Genomic DNA, 23,924 nt, shown 5'->3' on the forward strand with positions numbered 1-23,924 from the left:
AGGAGAAAATGAGATTTTTGAGTTTTTCACTACTGTACCTTTTTGAACTGGAGAACACAGATGAAGAACTAACTCGCATGACCGTGCATGACCTTTTCAACATAATAACAAAATGCGTGAAATTGTGGATGCGCATTGCAGAGTTAGTGCAAGATGAGCATTCGTGGTTAAAAAGTATATACTTATTTAAAAAAAAAAAAGAAAGAAAATAACTGATTGTTTCACTAGGTAAGACCCTTATTTCTCAACTGAGATCATGATGAGCCCTTTGAACCTGCACTGAAACCGCCATGTGGACCTTCAAGCTGTTGTGTCCTGTTTAGTCCACTATTAGAAGAAAAATTTTGAAATGTTTTACTCAAAAACCTTAATTATGTTTTGACTGAAGGAAGACATGGGAGTGAGTAAATTATCAGGATTTTTTATTCTGGAATGAACTAATCCTTTGATACAGTTTTCAACCTTGTTGGAGTATATTCATTCAATATTTGAGGGAAATATGGACTATAAAAGTATCTGCCAGTTGCTGTAGAACTGTAGATGTCTGAGAATGAATACTCACTCTTCTCTTAAATACTGCCCACATTGGTTTTGATAATATTCAAGTCAGGCGATTGATTTGCCCAGGGCAGATGTTGAAGTTCATCTTGGTGCTCCACTCCAGTCTTTTCATGGATGCTGGGTTTGTGAGGTTCTCTCTTCAAGGTGAATCCTCAGGTTTTCGCGCATCTTCTTTGTTGAGTAAAGTTTTGCCTTGCTTTGTGTACGCAGTCATAATCGTAAAGACTGTTGTTCTTAAAACACCAAACAATTAGGCTGTTATGGTTACAGATGCTCTGCTAAATGGGTTCCCGTGATTTCTCTTCTTTGGAAGTCTGGCAAGTCAGTCATTTTACCCAAGAAACATTGCTGGACACAACTTATACTACACTGATAAAGAACCTAGAGAATAGATAACAAATGAGTTTTTTTCACAAATGATATTTATAATTATGGGTGTTCACATTATTTTCTCAGAGATTTCAAAGTTATGCCCTGTTGACAACTCTAGTTCTTAGAGATTTGCTGTCTCTCACCTCCTCCCATTCCACCTGTGCTGAGCGTCTGGAGTCTGGCAGCAACCCTGGGCGCTATGCCCGGGTCAACACTTTGCAATATTACAGACTCAGTTATCCCAGAGTGCAGCTCAGATAACTGCTGCATGGTAGATCTGTCTGCATGAACCTGTTTGAAGGATTAGATGTCTTCATGGACCAGAACTGAGGTCGGTTTTGATGCTTTGCAAAGATTTGCCTAGAACAGTCTTAATGTGATTTACCTAAAAACACTAACGCTGAACATATTTGTTTTTCTTTTCAAGAGCATTTCTCAAAGGAGACAGAGAGAGTTTGGGTGTCTTTGTACACAGAACCGCACATGAAGCGCATATGTAAATTCTCTGCTGAAGGGGACATTTTCTTCCTTAACACAAGTTTATCCCAAAGGATGAGTATTTGCATAAAAATGTGGGATATTTGCATAGAGAATCTTTTAGAGTTCACAAGTACACATGGGGAAATTTTGTTGTCTTAGTAATGCAAATTCAATGTAGGCCAGTTTTTAATATGCACTGATGAATCAACCACAGATTTTTTATGTGTTATAATTACTGTAATAATGGGTGATGTATTTACACATTAAATTTTCAAAATACACTACGGTCTAAAGTTCCTCCAGGTATATATGTATCTTCATCATATTCCTCAACAATCAAACTTAATTATGACCAAATTTATAATTTCAAGATAAATTGCATTATTAGAAAACAATCGTAGGTACATTTTCAGCAAAGCCACCATCTAGATTTATCCACATTTTTGGTAAATGCAGCATGACACTTCATAAATCCAGTTTGTTAAAAGTCATGCTGGGAGTTGCATGCACCAACATGTTTTTCCAGCCTCTGTTCTCACACTTTCATGGAAGTACATTTTCACACACTCTTTTTTTCTCTCCATAGGGAACAAAGCTTTCCCTGAATCCCAGTATTCTCTTTCTAGGCGGGGATATGTAGTTTCTGCCTGCGGGTGAGAGTTCTTCATCAACCTGAGCTGTTTTCTTTCTCTGCCTGGCCTGCTTGACCCGTTTCTCCTGCTGCAGTCCCGGAGGAACTGGTTCCTGTGCAAGAACTCCTACGAGGAGCTGAGGACCTGTGCGTGTGAGTGAGAGGAAAAAAGAATGAATGTCATTCCTGCTGTAACAGACAGAGACTTCCGTGTCTGTTTAACTCAGCAGGCCTGTTCTGTTACCCTACTTTAAACAAAACTGTTGTCATTATTTAGAATGGATATTAATGCTCAGATATGCTTGGCATTTGTGCCTCTTCCCAGCACACAATCTACAATTCAGGTGCAGTTTCTGTATATGTGTCAGTCTTGTGGTTTAAGTCTTTTATGGAATGTTGTTTATGGAAAATGTGAGTGCTGCTTACCAGTGCAAAAGTTGAGACCACAATGCTAGGGTGCTCTGGTTGTTGAGCGACTGATCTTTGTCAAAAGAGCCCATTGAGTCTCTTGTGATAGTCTGGTCCTTTAATATGCCACCTTTCTTCAATGTCAAGTCTAAGGGGTTTTTATAGCCTGACAGGTGATAATTACTCCAAAAAGTCCTAATGTATCTAATGTAGTGATGCACAAAGGACCAAGCAGCTGTTTATGGGTCAGCACAGCAAATTCATGCGACCATCTGTAACCTAATGCAAAATCTGCATGGGGAAATTTTTCAAGTTCATTTTCATCCTAGCTCAGGGTTCGTCAAATCCAGTCTTGGAAGGCCGCTGCCCTGCACAGTTTAGCTCAAACCCTGATCAAACTCACCTACTTTTGATTTTCTAAAGATTCTAAAGACCTTGATAAGCTTGCTCAGGTGTTTTTGATCAAAGTTGGAGCTAAACTCTGAAGGGCATTGACCCTTTAGGACAATATTCCACGTGTCCCACGTTGGTGCAGGGTCTGCTTGTTTGCACATCTTTCGCCACTTGGCTCGGTCCAGGGCATCGTCATGGATGATACTGACTGTGCATGTCCTCTGCCAGACAATCAAGACAATTTGTCTGACTCACAGTCGTCGTTCAGGTGGTGATCGTTGGTAGGCCATTTTCACCAAAAAATCATTGTCACTTGATGACGAGGCAATACCGGTGGAGTCGGGCTTTGCGCATTTTGTCGACTATGTGCGCCACACCCATGTGCCTTTGGACATCATTGTTCAGTTGCATGAGGCAGAGGGACCACGAAGCATGTTCGTCTCCATACTGTGGAGCAGGGGTCTCCAAACTCAGTCCTGGAGGGCTGATGTCCTGCAGAGTTTAGTCTTAGCCTCAGACATCACATCCACGGACCGCTGGCTGAACGCCTGATGCATATTGCACAAATTGGAAACACTTGAGGAGTTTTGAAGACATAATTGGATTGGTTGAATTCAACAGAATTTCCGGGAAACGTGTGTGTCACGTTTTTTAACGTTCCGCCTGGAAACAAAGATGCAGTGACACCAAACCCCTGCATGGACGAAGAAAGTTGTCATGTTTACAACAGTGACGATAAGCACTTATCAGGATCAACTAAATGCTGGATTTTCAAAAGTATGTGAAATATTTAAAGTTCATGGCATAGAATCCCTGAATTATGTCCAAGAGTTACACACCGGTTTGTTATTTTGGGGACATTTTCACACCCCTAAACATGACACTGCATAAAACTAAACATTATTGGTTGCTTTACATGTCAGTCATATGGCCTCTTGGGTGGGCCTTGGCTATTCAATGCCAAGGTTCCCTAGACCAGAGATCACTAAGTTTGGTCCTGGAGGGTCGGTGCCCCGCAGAGTTTAGTTCCAACCCTAATTAAACACACCTGAATCATCTAATCAAGGTCTTGCTAGGCTTACTAGAAAATTCCAGGCAGGTGTGTTGAGGCAAATTGGAGCTGAACTCTGCAGGACACTGACCCTCCAGGATCAAGTTTGGTGACCCCTGGCCTAGACCTTCCACTGTCAGTCTGAAGGTCTGGCTATGCGAGACTATGCAGAGTTTAGCTCCAGCTTGCCTCAGCACACCTGCCTGGAAGTTTTTAGCATGCCTAGTAACACCTTGATTGGCTAGTTCATGTGTTTAATTAGAGTTGGAGCTAAACTCTGCAGGACAGGGTCTGCTTGTGCTTGGTGGTGGCTGGCCAACACTCAGAACTGTACAATGCAAACGGGTGTATGACGGTCTTGTAAATCTTGCCCTTGAGTGGTTTGGGCATTGGGCATTTGGCGGTCACTGAAAACACCCGTAACTTGCCAGTGTTACAGAGCCATGCAACGTGCACGGGCGTCAGGAAGGGAGTCGCCATTGCTCTTGATGAGTGAACCGAGATGAATTCGGTGACCTTGTTCAGTGGCTGGCTTCTCTGATCCTGTCAGAGAGGTGCTTGTTCAGTGGCTGGCCTCTCTGGTCCCGTCAGTCTGGGGCCTGCACTCCATGTACTCTGGGATATTTGTCCATGTGCATGGGGAAAGTTTTCACCCTCAAACGAAATTATAAAAGTTAAATAATTAGGCTTAGGGACTTTTTAAAAGCGTTATTCACGTCACACCAAAGATCTTTCAAACTTGCTGATTTGAGCATATTGTCTAGTAGGAGGTTCAAGGTAAATATAACTTACAAATGTAGAAGTATCAACAGCAGGTCAAATTGAACATTCAGAAACTGTTTTTCTTTGTGAAAGTTTCCCTTTGAAAATCCAAAGCTCTACACTCAGTCCAAAATAGCTAAAACAGATGAAAATACTCATTTCTAGTTTAAGGTCGGTGCTGTCCACGCCGCTTATTTCTGAATCATTCGCTTTCATCTGTGTTTCCTGTTTTGAGTGAGGCCATGCTGCATTTGCAGGTGGTGGGAAATCTCACGCTTGCACTCTACTCTCACACCCACTTTGTGCCCCTCAAAAAACACTGCAGAAGCAAAAACATCTGCTGTAGTTGGTGGGAGAACAATGATTTAAAACTCAAAGCCCAGAGAACTACACAAATATATAATCTAGGGTTTTTTTTAAGGTTTTTCCTTTCCTGTTGGTGCGTGAAACTGCAGTCAGCCACTCTGTGTGTGAAGCCCGTGGGAGCTGAAAAGAGTTCACATGACTCAAGCTGTGAGAAGGTGCTGTAGGGAAACAAGCATAGGCCTGATGGTTGTGCTTCCACAAGTTCTGATCACCACCTGTTGGACCATAGTTGTGCCCATGATGAAGGCTGATGATGTAAACCTCAATAACAGACAAGGGCACTGGAGGACTACCCATCTGCAGAGTTCAATTTAAAGCCGACTTCAACACACCTACCCGTAATTTTCAAGTAATCTTGAACACCTTGATTAGCTGGTTCAGGTGCGTTTGATTAGGAATGGAGTTACACTTTGTGGGATGTTACGCCTACTGCTATTCCTGCTAGGCACTCCTACTGTCGGTCCTTTCCACTTCATGCATTAAAATGGCCTCTGACATTTCTCAGAAACACTTCCTATAGCAGTTGTTCTCAGCCACGTTTCCGCTCCAACAGTGCACATTCCAGGAACGTGGGTGGGTCTTATGGAGTTTGCTTGTCGTTTGCTGAGGAAATGAAGATGCAAAAACGTTGGACCAGAATGCACTTGTTGGGCCATGGCTTCATTGCTGAACTTTCACCTGGAGCCAAGGTCATGAGAGGTGGCCTAATAAGTAAAGAAAAATCCAAATTACTCATTGTTCCCAGAGGCTATGAAGAGTCGGTAGTGCCAACTCAGCAGGGAGTTGAGATATTGGGTATTGAACATCTAACAAAGACATTTGTGTGCACCAACTCCCTTCATATTTCAAATACTTATGTAAATCAGGCTATTAGCAACAGGAAAATGGTTAGTGAGCTGCTAGCTTCTGAGGATCTGAATGTGTTGAGTGAGTAACCTACTGCTCTAATTTGACATTTCCCTTGAACCAGCTTCATTGTCTTTCCAGCCCTGGATTTAACATCTGATGTCTCATCCGCAAGAAGATAATTTAGGATCCAGATGAACCTATTTATGACCTTAGTCACAGTGTGACAAATAAACAGCTTCAAAGATTTGACCGTAACTCAGAAGCCTATTTTATCTCACTTAAGTACTGACCTGAGTTAAGGTGATGAGAGTTAGTATTCTTTTAACAATGACCTAGTTTGCCTTAAGAGTGGCCCCGTCCACCTGAATGCATGTATCCTTACTCGACCCACCATTTTTAGCCTGCTAAAAATGCAAATCTCTTTAACACTGCTTTCGAGTTACTAATAATCTCCACAGGAGCCTTGCTTCACAACACAGCTTGATTTCAGGACGAAATATCTTATTTTATTTCTCCTCATAGACAGCTTTGATGTGGCAGTAATGTCCTTAGTTGACTCCTAAAGTCCCGAGGAGGACAGCCTATGTATTTATTCAAAATCTGATTGGTTTCTAATGGGAATCTGATCTGATTTCAACCAAGTTATGCATCCATATCAGGACATAGATGTTCCTGCAAGACTGATCTTCAGTTTCTATCACATGATGACCTAATTTCCAATGTCCGCAGTGTTTGATAAACTCTTACCATCACATTTGGTTTGTATACATCTTTAAATTAAATTGTGGAGTGTTTCTCCACAAATTAACAGTTTGTCATGTGCATCCAGCCGAATCCCTGTTGTTTATTTTGAAGGAGAGATGGTGTAGTCGTACGCAGCTGAAATATCATCCAGGCTGTGCCTCTAATGACACAGTGCTTTAGAGAGCTGTTATACGCTGACCTCACTATCATTGTGTGAGTGAGATGGAATATTAATGATGGTGCTGCACCACCTTTGTTTTCAACCCTTCTCCCACGGTAGAGTAATTGCGCAGGCCGCTGGATATGTTTGTGTTTGGTTTGTGACGTCTGTTGAGGGGGTAACGTGCTGAGGGTCTGTTGTATAAACATTGCATTGAACATGACGTGCACCGGGCCGAAAGTTGATGTCAGGGAGAAACTGGGAATCAAGTTCCAATCTCAAAATGCCTATGTAGATCATACACATGTAAACATACATGCTTATGTGTAATTGTGCAACTACAGGCACAAACATTTAGTAATTTTCTAAAAAAAAAAATTATATACTTTTTAACCACAAATACTCGTCTAGCACTAGCTCTGCGATGCTCACATGTGTCTTCATACGCAGTAGTTCTTCGTCTTTGTACTTGGTTCAAAAAGGTTCAAAAAGGTAGGTTAGGGCGAAAAACTCCATCTCATTTTTTCTTCCAACTTCAAAATCGTCCCATGTTGACTTTCATTGCACGTTCGCTTTGTAAACTCTAGGTTGGAACTTCCACCCACGTCACACGTGACCTTTCCAACATGACTACGTAATGCGTGAAGTCAAGCTAGTGCAAGATAAGCATTTGTGGGTAAAAACTATACATTTTTATCTCTATTTTATTTTTTTAGACCATTAGAAATGACCGTTTGTTTCACTTGATAAAACACTTAATCATGTAGAGCCCTTTGAAGCTGCATTAAAACTGCAAACTCATTGGCTCCCATCAAAGTCCACTATATGGAGAAAAATCCTGGAATGTTTTCCTCAAAAACCTTAATTTGAAAACCTTAATGAAGAAAGAAAAACATGAACATCTTTGATGACATAGGGGTAAGAAAATGATCAGGACATTCTTATTCTAGAAGTAAACTAATCCTATAAAATACAATTAAAAATCATATAATAAAAAATCATTAATAGTGGTCATCTTTAAATCAAGCGTTATTACAAATATGAATGGCAAATAAAACTTAATTTTCTTTATTTTCTCTAAATGACAATAAATACATACATTCAAATCCCAATATTTTATCTTGCACATTTGTGCAGATATTTGCTACTATACAAACATACTCATATGTTCTTCAGAAAATGTGCGAATTTTAGCATAAAACTCTTATAAACTCTTATTTTTGCCAGTATGCAGCTCTTAATTATGAGTGTATATAAGATTATAGCTATATCCTATAGCTTGATCCTATAGGCTCATTCCATCCCTGTCCTGATCGGATCAGCACATCACTGTCCACCAATCACAGGAGGTCTTGTGTTGCCCTGAGCTCATGCACTGACTCACCAATCACATGATTTAAAAGGAACCCCTCATCTGTTTTTACTCCTCCCTTTCCTACTTCTGCTTTGCTGTCTCCATTTCCAATAACACAGCGTCTTCCGGGAAAGAGAGAGGGAGCAGAGATTGAGGCTGAGTGTTTGTGTGTAAGTGTGTGTGCGCAAGAGCGTCAATTCCCCCTTTTTCCTCCATGAGGTCAGACTACATTTGTGTTGCTGATCTCAACTCTGGAAAAGTTGGTGGCCTGAGCCAACTGAGTCAAAGAGTGAGGGTGTGTAAGTTTGTGTGGATCTCTGAAGTGACTTCATTGTCTACTTCACTGGACTGCTGCTATTAACCTTCATTGTCGTGCGCTTGTTTTCCATTTATGGTTATTTATTGTGCAGTGCTTTGTGAAAAGATTACAAATCGTTCCAAACAGAGGGGCTTTCCAGCCCAAAACACAAAGACTCTGGAGATACAGTGATCACAGTGTGATATCAGTTCTGAGGAGCTGGCAGAAGCTGCTGTCATGTGATGCTGAGTCAAGATGAGCTCATGAAAAGCAAAGCACCTGACATGAATACTGTATTTCTGCAGATGTTTGACCTTTTATTGGCACATGCTGGGCCTGCTGATGTGGTCATCACATTGATTCTGATGTAATTTACAGGAAAGAGCTCTCAAATGCTTGCTAAAGCCCTGTTTACACTAACAGTGATTCAATCACTCAATGTTGCTCTGTGATTCTAGTAAACGATCCTATTGCAATATCCGACTGTATCTCTATTTCATTTGTTAATCGATGCATCACATTTATTGTTTACTTTGTGATTGTGATTTACGTTATTATTCCATCTGATCAGGTTTGATTATTCTGTAACAATTCATAATTATTTCCAAAAATATGCTAAAGACAAAAATGTAATGGGAAAGAAAATTTGCTCTACTAACATGACTGGTGGATTAGGCTTTACAATTACAGTCTCAAAAATAGATTTTTGTATTCATTAATTCGTTCAGTTTATTGATTGAGTGCATAAATGAATGCACAATTATTATTAATTAAATAAAAAAAGGGATAATATCATGATATGTAATATTATGGTAATACAAAATATGTGAAATATGATGGAATATGAATATAATATGATTTAAAAAAATGTTTCGAACCAATATTTAATAATAATCACCATCTTTAAATCAAAAATTAAACTAAAAGAGAATTATTAAAATGTAATAACTAAAATGTATTCAATAAAATTGATTATAAAAAAAATATGAAAAAATTAATATAATTTAATAAATAATTTTAAATAATTTTAAATGATTAATTTATAACAATTAAAAATAAATGATTGAATTTATTTAAAAAAATATTGAATAATATTAAAAGTTAATTTGCAAATAACACTTAATGAACAAATAATCATTACAAGTCAAGGTGCATTAAAGCACAATAATATATATATATATATATATATATATATATATATATATATATATATATATATGATTAATTTAATTATGAAATGGCAATCATTCCAAGTCAAGGTGCATTAAATAATAATATTATTAATAATATTTTTGTATATTATGTATGTTTATGTTTTATATATGTGTGTGTGTGTGTGTGTATTCCAGAATATGCAATATGTTGGTGAGGACCTTATTAGTCTTCATAATCTGTTAGTAAATCTTGTGGTAAAACACTCAAAGTTTTATTATTTAATTAATACATCGCAATGTATTTTTACATGTCTTATCTATACTCCAAGTATTAAAAAAAAAAAAAATCAATCAATGCTTTGGCATTGGGTTTTGCATGAGCTGATTATTTTTGCAGTTCCGATTGGTGCCACTAGTGGTGTGGAAATCACACACTTGGAGCAGTCATGCCTCAATGTATTACACTGCAGAAACTACAGAGCTGCTGCAAACTGGTGATGAAATATCCTCTTTCTTTAAAACATGTTAAAGGGCTAGAGGAGAGTGTGATTTCCTTTTTTTTACCCATGATAGACATGTGGAACCACATTCACTACTTCCTGCCAATGTCACAAGGTGGTGTGCTGGTCATGGTGACTTTGCAAATCCAAGTCACAGTAACACCATGTGTGTAATGTCACTCTGCTCGGTGTGTCCGAGTGTCACAAGTCACAAATCACATGCGCGCTCAGAGCACGGTCTTGAATAATTTACTCCGTAGGGATGCACCGATCACCTGATGATGTTGGTCGTATACATTTGAATACATCCTGGAACATCATTTCATAAACTTACAAAACACACTAGAATCAAGCAGAATCAACACGTTCTAGTACAGACCAAGACTGACGGTAAATCATCTGCTTTGGTGTGTCATTTTCAAAGACAGGTTTAAATCTGAAAGTCACATATGACAGCAGGACATTCAAATCGGTGATCCCACACAGTCAGATTCAGAACGATTTATGCTGAATTTGATTCAGACTTCCTAAGATCTAGAAGAACGAGAGTTGTGATGAATTATTTCTTGTACATCTTGAATTCTTATCGTAATTTCAGTCATACTGAGCGACCATATGATCACAGGCTGATTCAGCAAGGTTTTCATGAAAATCTACCATCCTTGCCATCCTTTGCATACTACAAAACAATTTCATGTCCACTGATGATTATTATAGTTTTTCTAACAGTTTTCTTTAGAAATATCATATTTTATCCATTAATAGAATACATACTAGAATCTCACACATATATTTTGTGCACTGTTTTTATTTTGCTTTAAATTTTGCTTTTTTATTTTCCATAAATTACAGTTGCAGTTTCCACTTTTTGAAATGAGTCTTGAAGCCAAGATATCATTGCATGAGGCGCACTATTTATTTATTTATTTGTTAATTCATTTGTGGTTTGTTTGTGGAAAAAAACTTTTAAAAAAATATAAGTGAACCTAAAGGAACATGAATTTTGTTCTAAAGGTGTCTGCCTAAATGTTTGAAATTAGTTAATATAGATAGATAATATGAACTGCATCTCTGTATGAATTTCTTAATTAAAAATTTAAATACATTTCTTACTTTCCTTCTATAAGGTGCAGAGCTACTTCAGTGATCCTTGAAAATGTAAATTAGGAATTAGGCCTATAAGATTTCTTTTGAACATTTTCTGGTTACTGGTGTCATACCTCCACTGGTATATTCTAAAAAGGTAGCAAATATTAAACTTTGTGAATAATCATTTTTAGCCAGTAGTCTAATACTCATGAAAGCCTATTTCCACCACTGAATATAAAATAAAAAGGTTACTGCGACTTTTTATCTGTCTTTATTTCTCAGAATTGTGAGATATAAACTCACAACTGCGAGTTAAGTCAGAAGTGCGTGATATAAAGTCACAGTTATGAGTTATAAAGTCTGAATTGTGAGATATAAACACAACTGCAAGATATAAATGCACAATTCTGACTTTTTTTCTTAGAATTGCGTGATATAAACTCACAATTACAAGTTATGAAGTCAGAATTGCGACATATAAACTCACAGTTGCAAGACACAAACTCAGAATTCCGACTTTTTTTTTTTTTAGAATTGTGATATAAACAATTACAAGTTATGAAGTCAGAATTATGAGTTAAAGTCAGGATTGCATGATATAAACTCGCATTTATGAGTTCTGACAATTCTGACTTTTTTCTTGCAAAAATGAATTTATATCTCGCAATTCAGACTTTTTTTAATTTCTGAATTCATCTCTGAATTTTTTTCTGACAATTGCGAGAAAAAAAGTCAGAATTGTGAGATATAAACTATTTTTATTTTGCAGAATTGCAAGTTTATATCTCACAATTCTGACCTTATAACTCAAAACTGTGAGTTTATATCTCAATTTTGAGAAAAAAAAGTCAAAATTGCAGGATAAAACGTTGCAATTACCTTTTTTATTTTTTTTATGCAGTCGCGGAAATGGGCTTCCATAAATAATGGAATTTTATTATTTTTTTATTTTATTTTGAGATTCCAAAAAAATTTTTTCCCTAAATGTATCTACATTTTCCAGAGTGTATTTTTTCTACATAACGGAAATGCAAACATTTCATTGCAAAATCTTGTTTCCACCTTAAAAACACACAGATACAACACCCATGATGTTTATTCTGTAGCTTTACACCTGTGTACAGCTTTACTGAGAATAGAAGTCTTATCTTATCTGTGGTTCCTACTGTCAAATTCCACCCTTTTCCATATCCCAGCTGCTTGCTTTTTCTGCTGGGTAATGAGGAGACTCATTGGAAACAGGGATTTAGTGGTGCAAGCGTGCTAAACCCCATTGGCAAACAGGTGTGGCTGCAACTGCACTGTGAATTGGGCCTCAGACGGTCCTCGCCCGGTTTGTCCCCCAAATTCATCTTTATCCCCCCTTCTCCGCCCTCTTTACACACTTGTTTGCCCATGTGTGCACATGATAAAGTGCGCATAAAAATTAGGCTGCATTGTGTATGTGGTCTGAGTGACCTCCGACCTTTCAAAACCCAGCCATGTCCAGCGGACAGACTGCATGCATGTCTTCCTATCCCGCCCACGCACTCCCTGCATGCAGGTCTGCACCGATACCAGCACACGTCCTTCTTTTTGGTAACAATCCTGTAAAGAGAAGATATCCTGTTCTTAGAGTTGAAAAAAAAATGTGGGAGGGAACGTATAATCAAAGATCAAGCAGTTCATTTAAGGACAACAGTGACAGCAGTAAAAATAATCTGTACAGTTTGCACAACATGTACAGTTACGATGCCAGTCCTGATCAAGTATGAACATTCGCTTTAATCCAAAACAGCGTTCAGAGTGCACTGAGAGTATTCCAGGCTAATGGAAGCATGTGCTTCCTTACACAACGCTGGCACTTCTCCAAACATCCGTGTGCTGGAGTTCGTTTAGGGCATAGATCAAGTTTAGATATACACTTGTCCTGCAGCTGTGTGAGTGAGTACTTTATGGATGCATGCATGTTTATATATGTGTGAACGAACGCTGTCTCTTGATAGGGGCAGTTTCTAGGAATCAGTCTAGGAATACTGTGAACCTTTGCACAGTGCTCGGTCTTTTACCTGGAAAAGGATTCTGTGGGAAAGGCATGTCCAAACATAAAACTCCCCTTGCAGACACACTATACTTGTTCATGAGGGCAGGTGATTAATCAAGAATTCTTAGAGTAAGTGTACCCATTAAACCTACGAAAAATCTAAGTTTATGTGTTTTTCATAGATATTGACATGGTTTCTAAGAAAAATGAGCTGTTAAAATCCAAGATTTATCTCTCGGTCCCAAAAAAATTGCAGAAACCTGTTGATTTCTGAAGGGTCCCAAAACACCAACGTAAGTACACAGGCTTAAAGGGTACACTTACCCTATATGCCGACCCGAGACCAGTTTTGACGGATTGCTCAAAGAAATTTAGATAAAGGTATGGTTTGTTTAACTGATCCTGAGTACTGCTTTTATTTAGCCGTTTTCTGCAGCCGACTGGCTGGTTATTTAGGCCAGGAGAGTTAATCTCTCTTACTGGCAAATCTAATAATAGTCTCTGCTGTGAAAACTCCCAAAAGAAATGGCACCAACACAGCTGTGCTATTCACTTTTAGATGAAGTGAGATGTATTGTGTGTTTACATTGTCATGGCTATTGTTTTATAATGCTCTTGTAGTTCACCTGACAGAATTTGGCACTAACAACATCTTTTTCTTTGCATGTATTATAATAAATTATATCACATCTACCTAGCAAGCAAGCTTATCTTTTGGGTTAATTCTCTGTTCTAGGTGTTACATTCATGCATTTTGCATACACTTCCATCCAGAGCAGTTTGCACTGCATACAAGATACATTTTTACTGGGGTTTGAACCCACAATCTTGGTTTTGGTAATATTGCTTGCTCTGCAAATATGCTACAAAAAATGGTGCTAACTTTTTTTTTCTTTGCAGTTTGCAGTGCATACAAGATACACTTTTTACTGGGATGTGAACCCACAATCTTGGTGTTGGTAGTATTGCTTCCTCTAGAAATATTATACAAGAGTAATGGTGCTAACATTTTTTTCTTTGCAGTTTGCAGTGCATACGAGATGCACTTTTTTACTGGGATTTAAACCCACAACCTTGGTGTTGGTAGTATTGCTTGCTCTATAAAAATGCTACAGGAAAAATGGTGCTATTTTTTTCTTTGCAGTTTGCAGTGCATACAAGATACAGTTTTTGCATTCTCTGGGATTTGAACCCATAACCTTGGTGTTGGTAGTATTGCTTGCTCTAGAAATATGCTACGAGAGTAATGGTGCTAACATTTTTTTCCTTTGCAGTTTGCAGTGTATACAAGATGCACTTTTTACTGGAATTTGAACCCACAACCTTGGTGTTGGTAGTATTGCTTACTCTATAAATTTGCAACAGGAAAATGGCACTATTTTATTTTCTTTGCAATTTGCAATACAGTTTTTATGCATTCTCTGGGATTTAAACCTACAACCTTGGTGTTGGTAGTATTGCTTGCTCTACAAATATGCTACAAGAATTATGGTATTTTTTTTTTTTTTTTTGCAGTTTGTAGTTTGCAGTTTACAGTGCATACAAATATGCTTTTTACTGGAATTTGAACTCATATCTTTGGTGTTGGTAATATTGATTGCGCTACAAATATGCTACAGGAAAATGGGGCTAATTTTTTTTCTTTGAAATTTTCAGTGCATGCAAGATAGACATTTTACTGGGAATTGATCCCACAATCTTGGTGTTGGTAGTATTGCTTGCTCTACAAATATGCTACAAGAAAACGATAAACATTCTTTCTTTGCAAATTGCAGTGCATACTCTAGAAAAAAATGATAAATTTGAACCCCCAACCTTGGTGTTATTAATATTGCTTGCACCATTGCGACACTAACTTTTTTTTTCTTCTTTTCATGTACTAAAAATCACTTTATGAACAAATGTTATCTCCACAACATTGATATTAGTAGTACTGCTTGCACCATTGCTTTACAAGTGTTAAACTTTGACAAGTGACTCAATCTCATATATATAATAAATATAACAACTCATTTAAACAACTTTGGGGAAAAAAGTAAATAATAAAAGTCATTATTTTATTTTTTTTGTTTGTTTGTGTGTGACTAAGTGATTGGCTAGTGATCGTTTTCTGCAATGGTTCATTTAGGTCCATGACACTCTGTTTGCTACAGAGGCCTGGCTACAGTCTGATGACATTGTCTAGTGTCTGTAAATGAGGCCAGTCAAGCATTGGCCCAATTACATGCATTTAGCATAGACACACACACACACACAGCCTTTCTTACACTCCAACAGCTCATCTGCCTTGGCCAGTTTGTTGACTGACCTCAGATGCTTTGGTCTTTTCAAAATCTGTTCTCTCAGTTCATTCAGCCCTTGAACCAAATTCCCCCCTAACTCAGGCATAACCCTGCAGGATATATGACCATCCTCTTATGCACTCCGGTTTCTGCACTCATCTCAGAGATGATTTGAGGACTTGGATCTCTTTGCCTTTCTCTCCTGGCAGCATGCTGTGCTTTTTTACATCTGTCCTCTTCTGCACTCCTTACACACTTGGGAAGAATATGAGAATATTTGTCACAGTGCTTGCTGCTAATTGGTAGGTACACTCAGTACAGACTGAGCAGAATGGGAAGGACTGTTTTCCAGGTACATTATGTCAAAAGAATGTGATATGCTACGCTGCCATAAAACCAAAAGATAAAACCAAAATATGTCTAATTAAATATATATAAGATTTGGGTGTATGTATGTGTGCATATCTCTCACACCTACTCTTGAGGTTAGCCTATAATTGTAATGGGGATATATTAAAATAGTTTTGCACAGTCAGATCTTGGGAAATTAACTTAGCATAATTACACACCCTATTTTGGGTGTCCTTCACACCCATAATCAAATTCCAACACCTATCTGCAAGGCCCCATCTGTTCACCATAACTAGTTAAGTACCCTTTGTCCTAACATATTTGCTTCATACAAAGCTCATTAAATGCAATATCAACATTTTAACAGTGTCTGCAATGTTCATTTAATTTCCACTTGTAAATGTTCTGATGTGTTTCTGAGGGGACAGTCTCCACGCTACTTGTATTTGTTGTTGTTTGTGGGTCACTCTAGGTTACGAGGGTTAAGTTGAGTAAGACAGGTGAGAGATTTCACCTGCCTTGTGGTCTCTGGCATTATGTGATCCTGTGCTGGTGTTGCCTGGTGTGTCATTTTACAGATCACTGTGGATGTGCAGTTTACTGTTTGGGTCACAGTGGTTTCTATGGAATCAGTTTACTAAACACTTGAACTCAATGCATCAGTGAAGAGTGACTGAAGGACAAATTGATCCCAAAATACAATCGAATTTACAAACAATACATAAATAAATAAACACACACACGCAATTTTTAGAGAATAAGTTAGATATGAATCTGACGCAGGACCCTGAATTCTTGGCATTGTTTAGTCTAATTCAACTGAATTTGCTGTGTCTTCAGAGGACATAAAATTGTACAGGGACAGGTTATTGAATTAGAAGTACGTGATCAACCAAGAGTTACAGTTTTTCTCAGTCGCTTTGGTGCATTTCTCACAACACTATTTACATTTGCACAACATTTACTTTAACCTCCACAACATTTAGTCATTTGTGCACATCATAGTAGCAGTTTCTCATTCCTTCCAACAAATTGCAAATGCTTTTGGACATGCATCAATTGCTTTCATACAACTCTCTGCTGTTTTATAACATTATCATTTGCTTATGTCATGTCAGTCAAAATTAACTAAACTTGTGAATGCTGAATAGTCATTCCATATAAAACTAATAGTCCTCATTTCATTGCTTGAGTCATTACATACAAAAATGTTGAACTAGTTGTCAAAATCTGTCAAGCAAATTTTATAAAAAATTTTAATTTTTTTTTCCTGAAAATGTCCTCTAAATTGAACAATTTCTGCAAATGTGCATGAATGATTTACAGACCTATGTATGTTGTAGGTTCAGTTCCAATATGTACTGCAATATTGTTTACAATTGTGCACAGCTCTACCCAAAGGGAGTTTATGTTTGTTGTAAATAAGGGTGTATTTATTCGTTTGCACAATGCTTTGAATAAATTAGAATTGCAAAGAGCATATGAAGTAAAAATGTGAAACATACATATTCAGTGTCTTGTACTCAGATACCTCACTAAATACAGTAATGTCTAGCTTTACTGTAGTTTTCAAATGGCTGTGCAAATAGTATATAGTGCTGTCTTGAGCATTTTCAGGAAGTTTCACCAAAATCTGACTTTTTTGCATAGGAAAAAATTTACAGAGTAAACTGTCATAATGAAAACATGACAAAGCCATTTGACTATCTTGTTCATAAACAATGGTGTCAGGACTTTTCATCTTGATGACACTGACACTTTCACTGACATGAATACTTGCTTTTGAGGAATGAGCTATCCATTTTGAGCAAGTGACACGCTTTTGCAGGTTATCAACTAGGTTTTGCAGTTTGTACTAATTGTTTTGAGAAATGCATTAACTGTTGTGCAAATGTAAATAGTGTTGTGAGAAATGCACCAAAGCAACTGAGAAAAACTGTAATTGATTAGATTGTGACAAATGCCAAATTGTGTTGTGTAACATCAGTGCAGTCTTTCTGGAGGAGCCACACAGTCAAAAGGGCAGCACTCAGTATGTACTGTATCTGTGTGTCTTGCTAGGAAAGTTTAAATACGAGGGACACTACATTTGTAAATAGCATAAGACACTAAGACATCTAAAATTGAAATAAAGCGTGGGCTTGGACCCTTGTGACACAGCTGTTACTCAGCCTCATACAAACATAATGTGAGCTGCTTGTAAGCTCTGAGGAGTCACAGTTCCCAGTCCGTGATAAAATGAGCCCGTCTCATGCTCTCATTAGTTTGTATATAAATGTCACAGTGAGTGTCACACTAGAGCTTTGTGACATCTTGAGATAAACACACACTGTGTGTTCCTAATCTGAAGAGCTGCTTCAGGAGAGAGATCTTACAGTCCTGTTCAACTTATTACAAACAGTACATGAGATCTTGTGGGAAACTAAAATAACATACTGCATAAACGCTCATTGTGTTTTTCATGTTTTTTTTAGTCTGTTCTGTTCATTGAAGAAAGGTAGACGGACAGACGGACAGACAGACAAACAGACAGATAGATAGATAGATAGATAGATAGACACAGATGGACGGACAGACAGACAGACAGACAGACAGACAGATAGATAGATAGATAGATTTTTCTTTTTAATGATTTGTTTGCTATACCACCTTGATCTAAATTATAGATGGATGGACAGATGGACAGACAGACAGATAGATAGACACATGTATAGCTAGACAGATGTATAGATAGATAGATAGATAGATAGATAATTGTATAAACAGACAGACAGACAGACAGATGATAGATGATAGACAGATGATAGATAGACAGATGTACAGATGTATAGATAGATAGATAGATGATAGACAGATAGATAGACAGACAGATAGATAGATGTATAGATAGACAGACAGACAGACAGACAGACAGATAGATATATAGATAGATAGATAGACAGATAGATAGATAGATAGATAGATAGATAGATAGATAGATGATAGACAGATAGATAGACAGACAGACAGAGATAGATATATAGACAGACAGATAGATAAATAGATAGATGACAGATAGACAGATAGATAGACAGATGTATAGATAGACAGACAGACAGACAGACAGACAGATAGATAGATTGATCGATAGATAGATAGATGATAGATAGACAGACAAATGGATGGCCAGACAGACAGATGATAGATAGACAGACAGATAGATAGACAGATGTATAGATAGATAGATAGATAGATAGATATTTTTCTTTTTAATGATTTGTTTGCTATACCATCTTGATCTAAATTGTTTATTTTATTTAGAAAATAATCATATTTAAATGTTATGCATTAAATACATAATTGTCACAATCTCATGAGGCCCCTGTTGTTCTATTGCAAGACTCTGAATTCAAGTAAAACTTTTAAAAATAACATAATTTTGACTGTTTCCTTGGAAACCATGTGTGCAGTCTTAGTGATTGTGTAACTTTTTGTTGTATGTGTGGTTTCTGTGGTTACTGGGCCGATTAACAGTAGGTTGACTGTAGTGAGACGTCCAGGAATGAGAGTGCTGACTCAGACTTTCCAAAGACCATCTTACAGTCCTGCTCAGACCATGACCCATAATTCCCTACTGCAGCCTGTGCCAAGAGGGAACCCCTGTGTAGTAAAGCAGTCAGGCTGAGCGAGCTGCCTCTCCTTCAGTCAACCATCCCTAAACAACACGGTTACCATGACCCTCTCCCATAGCAACCCACAACCGCTGCGACTGCCTATCTGACAACAAACAGGGCTGGCTGGACAAATATAGGATTACATAAACTGTGTAACGATTTCCAAAATCTAGCATTATAATGTTAAAACAGGATATTTGTTTTCCTCCTTTAATTTCACTCTGTTTTCACGATTGTATTGCCATGGTGACAGACACAAGAGTTACTTCTTGTCCTGCCCTGTTGATCAACAACCCCACCGAGGGCTGCGGTAATTCCTTGGAAAGAAATTTATCACACAAACTTACTTTGATACAAGAATAAGCTGTTCCAATGAAGTTTGGCATGGATGGTTATGTTCTGGAAAGATTACATGAATAAGTTTCTGTTTTTAAGAGACAAACACTGTTCAAACATTTAGGCTTGATAAGATTTTTATTGATTTTAAAAATGACTCTTACATTAAAAACTCTTTCTGCATAAAAAGTCAGAATTGTGAGATATAAACTCAAAATTGCAAGAAATAAAGGCAGAATTGTGAGATATAAACTCAAAATTGCAAGAAATAAAGGGAGAATTGTTAGATATAAACTCAAAATTGCAAGAAAAAGTCAGAATTGCGAGATATAAACTCAAAATTGCAAGAAATAAAGGGAGAATTGTGAGATATAAACTCATAATTGATATATAAACTCAAAATTGCAAGAAATAAAGGGAGAATTGTTAGATATAAACTCAAAATTACGAGAAAAAGTCAGAATTGCGAGATATAAACTCAAAATTGCGAGAAAAAGTCAGAATTGTGAGATATAAACTCAAAATTGCAAGAAATCAAAATTGGGAGATATAAACTCAAAATTGCAAGAAATAAAGGGAGAATTGTTAGATATAAACTCAAAATTACAAGAAAAAGTCAGAATTGCGAGATATAAACTCAAAATTGCAAGAAATAAAGGGAGAATTGTGAGATATAAACTCATAATTGCAAGAAAAAGTCAGAATTGCGAGATTATAAACTCAAAATTACGAGAAAAAGTCAGAATTGCGAGATATAAACTCAAAATTGCAAGAAATAAAGGGAGAATTGTGAGATATAAACTCATAATTGCAATCATTGCAAGATATAAACTCAAAATTGCGAGAAAAAGTCAGAATTGCGAGATATAAACTCAAAATTGCGAGAAAAAATCAGAATTGCGAGATATGAACTCAAAATTGTGAGAAATAAAGGCAGAATTGTGAGATATAAACTCATAATTGCGAGAAAAAGTCAGAATTGTGAGATATAAACTCACAATCATGAGAAAAAAGTAAGAATTGTGAGATATTAACTCGGAATTGCAAGAAAAAAAGTCTGAATTGTGAGATATAAACTTAAAATTGCGAAAAATAAAAGCAGAATTGTGAGATATAAACTCATAATTGCGAGAAAAAAGTCAGAACTGTGAGAAAAACTCACAACTGAAAGAAAATTTGGAATTGTGAGATATAAACTCACAACTGTGTGAAAAAAAAGTCAGAACTGCATGATATAAATTCGCAATTGCGAGAAAAAAGTTGAAATTGCGTGATATGAACTCAAAATTGGGAGAAAAAAGTCAGTATTGCGAGATGAGATATAAACTTGCAATTCTGAGAAAAAAGTCAGAATTGCGAGATATAAACTCAAAATTGCGAAAAATAAAAGCAGAATTGTGAGATATAAACTTGTAATTACGAGAAAAAAGTCAGAACTGCGAGATATGAACTCGCAATTGTGAGGAAAAAATCAGAATTGCGATATAAACTAATGTTTATATCCCCAAATTCTGACTTTATATCATGCAATTCTAAAAAAAAAAATAAAAATTAAAGTATTTAAAAAAAACCTTACTGACCACACTGAAACTATGCATACACGAAAATCCACGATTAGTAAGAATGACAAGAACTAGAGAGGTCAATTTGCAAAGCTGGAACTGATACAGCAGAGTTGGATATGGCAATGGCTTGGAACAGCTGAGTGATTCACCAGACTGCTAAAGGAGTTCCATAGTTTAGACTGCGCCAAAAAACAAACATTACTGTCTAAGAATAACCAGCTGCAGGTAGTTCTCACAGATATATATAGTAATGTGTGTGAGAGTGACTGTACTGTATGTGCATTTAAGAAAATAAGAGGAGGGGACAAATTGTTATATCTCCAGCAGGCTGTTTGGGCCGCGGCCAGTAGTGTGTGCGGTACAGTACAGTACGTCTTGCCTTTAGGAAGTGGCTATAAATATCAAGCAGAAGAATAGCATAATGACAAGAGAAGAACTGTGCAGTGTTCTAGAAAAGGGCGTGTTTGTTTTGATGTTGCTAGATACGTCTGTTCTCTCCGGGTGTCCCTTGATGATTGTACGTAATTGGTTTGAAGACGCATGACTTAGCATTTTCTCCAATAAAGGATTCATTTTTCATAATATATTGAATGCTCATTTATTCACTTTTCTTGAACTTTGGCCAAGACTTTCACATCTAATTGCATTTGCTCTTTTTAGGCAAATACCACATATTGGTGTCATGTAGGCTAATAAAATATTTTTAATAGGACTGAATTTGTATTTAATGTGATCACAATTCAATAAAAACCTTGTAAGCAGCCAATAATAGGTTAATGTTTTTTATCTGTACGGTTATTCAAATAGCGTATAAATACACAGAAAGCCACTAAAGGACATTATCACTAACTTCGATCTATCGTGAGTTTAAGCACTGTCAAAGAAATAAAACTTTCCTTATAATCACTGAAGCTGTTTACACTGTTTACACCGTGAAGTAAATCTCTTACTTACATTGTACATCTGCGCTTTGTTGTTTATGACGCGAGAATTCACTAAAATGCAGAATCCAGTCGGCGAGCGTGCGCACTAAACAAAACCCGCGTTTTAGCGATGACTCATCTGAACGCCTCCGATTGGCCATTGCATTCATAAGCTCAACAGAATCGTGTGTGATTGTTTGAATTAAAATACCTTAGAAAGCAACTGCCCATGTAGTAGACAGCAATGCAGCTTCTAGGTTTTGGAACAGAGCTAGAGTATTTTTACATTTGTTTCGTGAGAGTTTTCAGAGTTCACCTCGTCTGTCCTCAACAACATAGATGTTGCAACTGACCGTTAAAGACCCTCAGTGTCAAAATGAATAAATCTAGCCCTAAGGTCTGTCATCCTCCCGATGTCTCTGTGTCTCTCTAGATGGATGTTTGAACTGCAACTGATGCCATTCCAACGGCATCAGTTGCTTATGCTGTCTTCCATTCCAGTCAGAACTTCCAACTTTGAAGCTGGACTTCCAACTTGGAAGTTTTTTACATGATGCATTAGAAAATGACATTGCATCCAAAATGACATTGCATATAGCAACATTTTGTCCTGCTCATGCATTCCCTTGGAATCTAACCCATGATCTTGACATTGCTATCAACATGCACATGTGCAAGTTCAACACTAAAAATAGCATTGCTTTGCATCGAGTAGCATCATCAGCTACAAAGAAGGCATTAGGCATTACCTTTGAAGTGTCAGACAGCGAAATCTTTATGCTCCCTGTTTAGCCACATCAAGCAGGAAGACACCCACCACACCTCAAAATGTGAAAATGCCATGAATTTATGTTGACGCCAAACTTAGTGATCAAATAGCCTGCAGCGTGTTCTTTATATACAATAGAGCGCACTGAAGAAATCACTGCAAGAAATCACTGAAAGTAGAATGGAATGTCTCGAGTGAGTATTCTCTGCTGAGTAGTGTGATTGGTTCTTTACTTGAACCCAAAATACAGAGAAGCACAGAGAGTGCTTTGAGGGGTGTATCTGATGCATACTTGATTGCCACAGACCAAAAAACACTGTGTCCTGATTTTTTTGTTTTTACTCACAGGCTTCAAAAACAAAGGCCCATATGCTGAACATTTTCTGTGAGGGGAAAAAAATCGGAAAAAGAAAAGTAAGTGTTTCCAAACCCCTCCTGTTTTTCCCCAATATCATTCTTGTTGTCTCATCTTTTCCTACCTATTTTTTGCTGGTGTTGTTTGCTGATACATTACTGAGATTTTTCTGTGCTGTCGTGGACTCTGCACACACACACAGACTGCCCATGACTGCTGTCCATGTTAGCTATTAATAGACTAAGCTCTGCATGAATGCAAGCACAAAAAAATGAGGCAATAATCCTGTTTTTTTTCTACTTTTACATTTGGATTTGCAGTGACTACTTAAACCAAATGACATTAATGGGATAGTTCATCTGAAACTGAGAACTCTCCAACTTAAGTCACCTTAAGTTCTTCCGAACTTGTATAAACACAATGGGGGAAACTAAATATGTTCTGGTTCCCATGGACTTCCATAGTATTTTTTCCATTTCCATTGTACTCAATGGG

At 37.3% G+C, this 23,924-nt stretch overlaps 1 long non-coding RNA gene across 2 annotated transcripts; it reads right to left on the minus strand.

Moving 5' to 3' along the window:
• Positions 1–421: 421 nt before the first annotated feature.
• LOC127173086 (uncharacterized) lies at positions 422–23,268 on the minus strand. 2 transcript variants are annotated; one of them, XR_007828707.1, is made up of 4 exons: positions 23,055–23,268; positions 12,638–12,759; positions 2,471–5,728; positions 422–2,189 (listed from the first exon to the last, which is right to left on the minus strand). It is a non-coding gene; the product is annotated as an uncharacterized LOC127173086 (long non-coding RNA). The 2 variants fall into 2 exon arrangements; XR_007828708.1 differs by lacking the exon at positions 12,638–12,759.
• Positions 23,269–23,924: the final 656 nt, after the last annotated feature.

Source organism: Labeo rohita, chromosome 11 (genome assembly GCF_022985175.1).
Source record: "Labeo rohita strain BAU-BD-2019 chromosome 11, IGBB_LRoh.1.0, whole genome shotgun sequence".
Classification (NCBI taxonomy): Eukaryota; Metazoa; Chordata; class Actinopteri; order Cypriniformes; family Cyprinidae; genus Labeo; species Labeo rohita.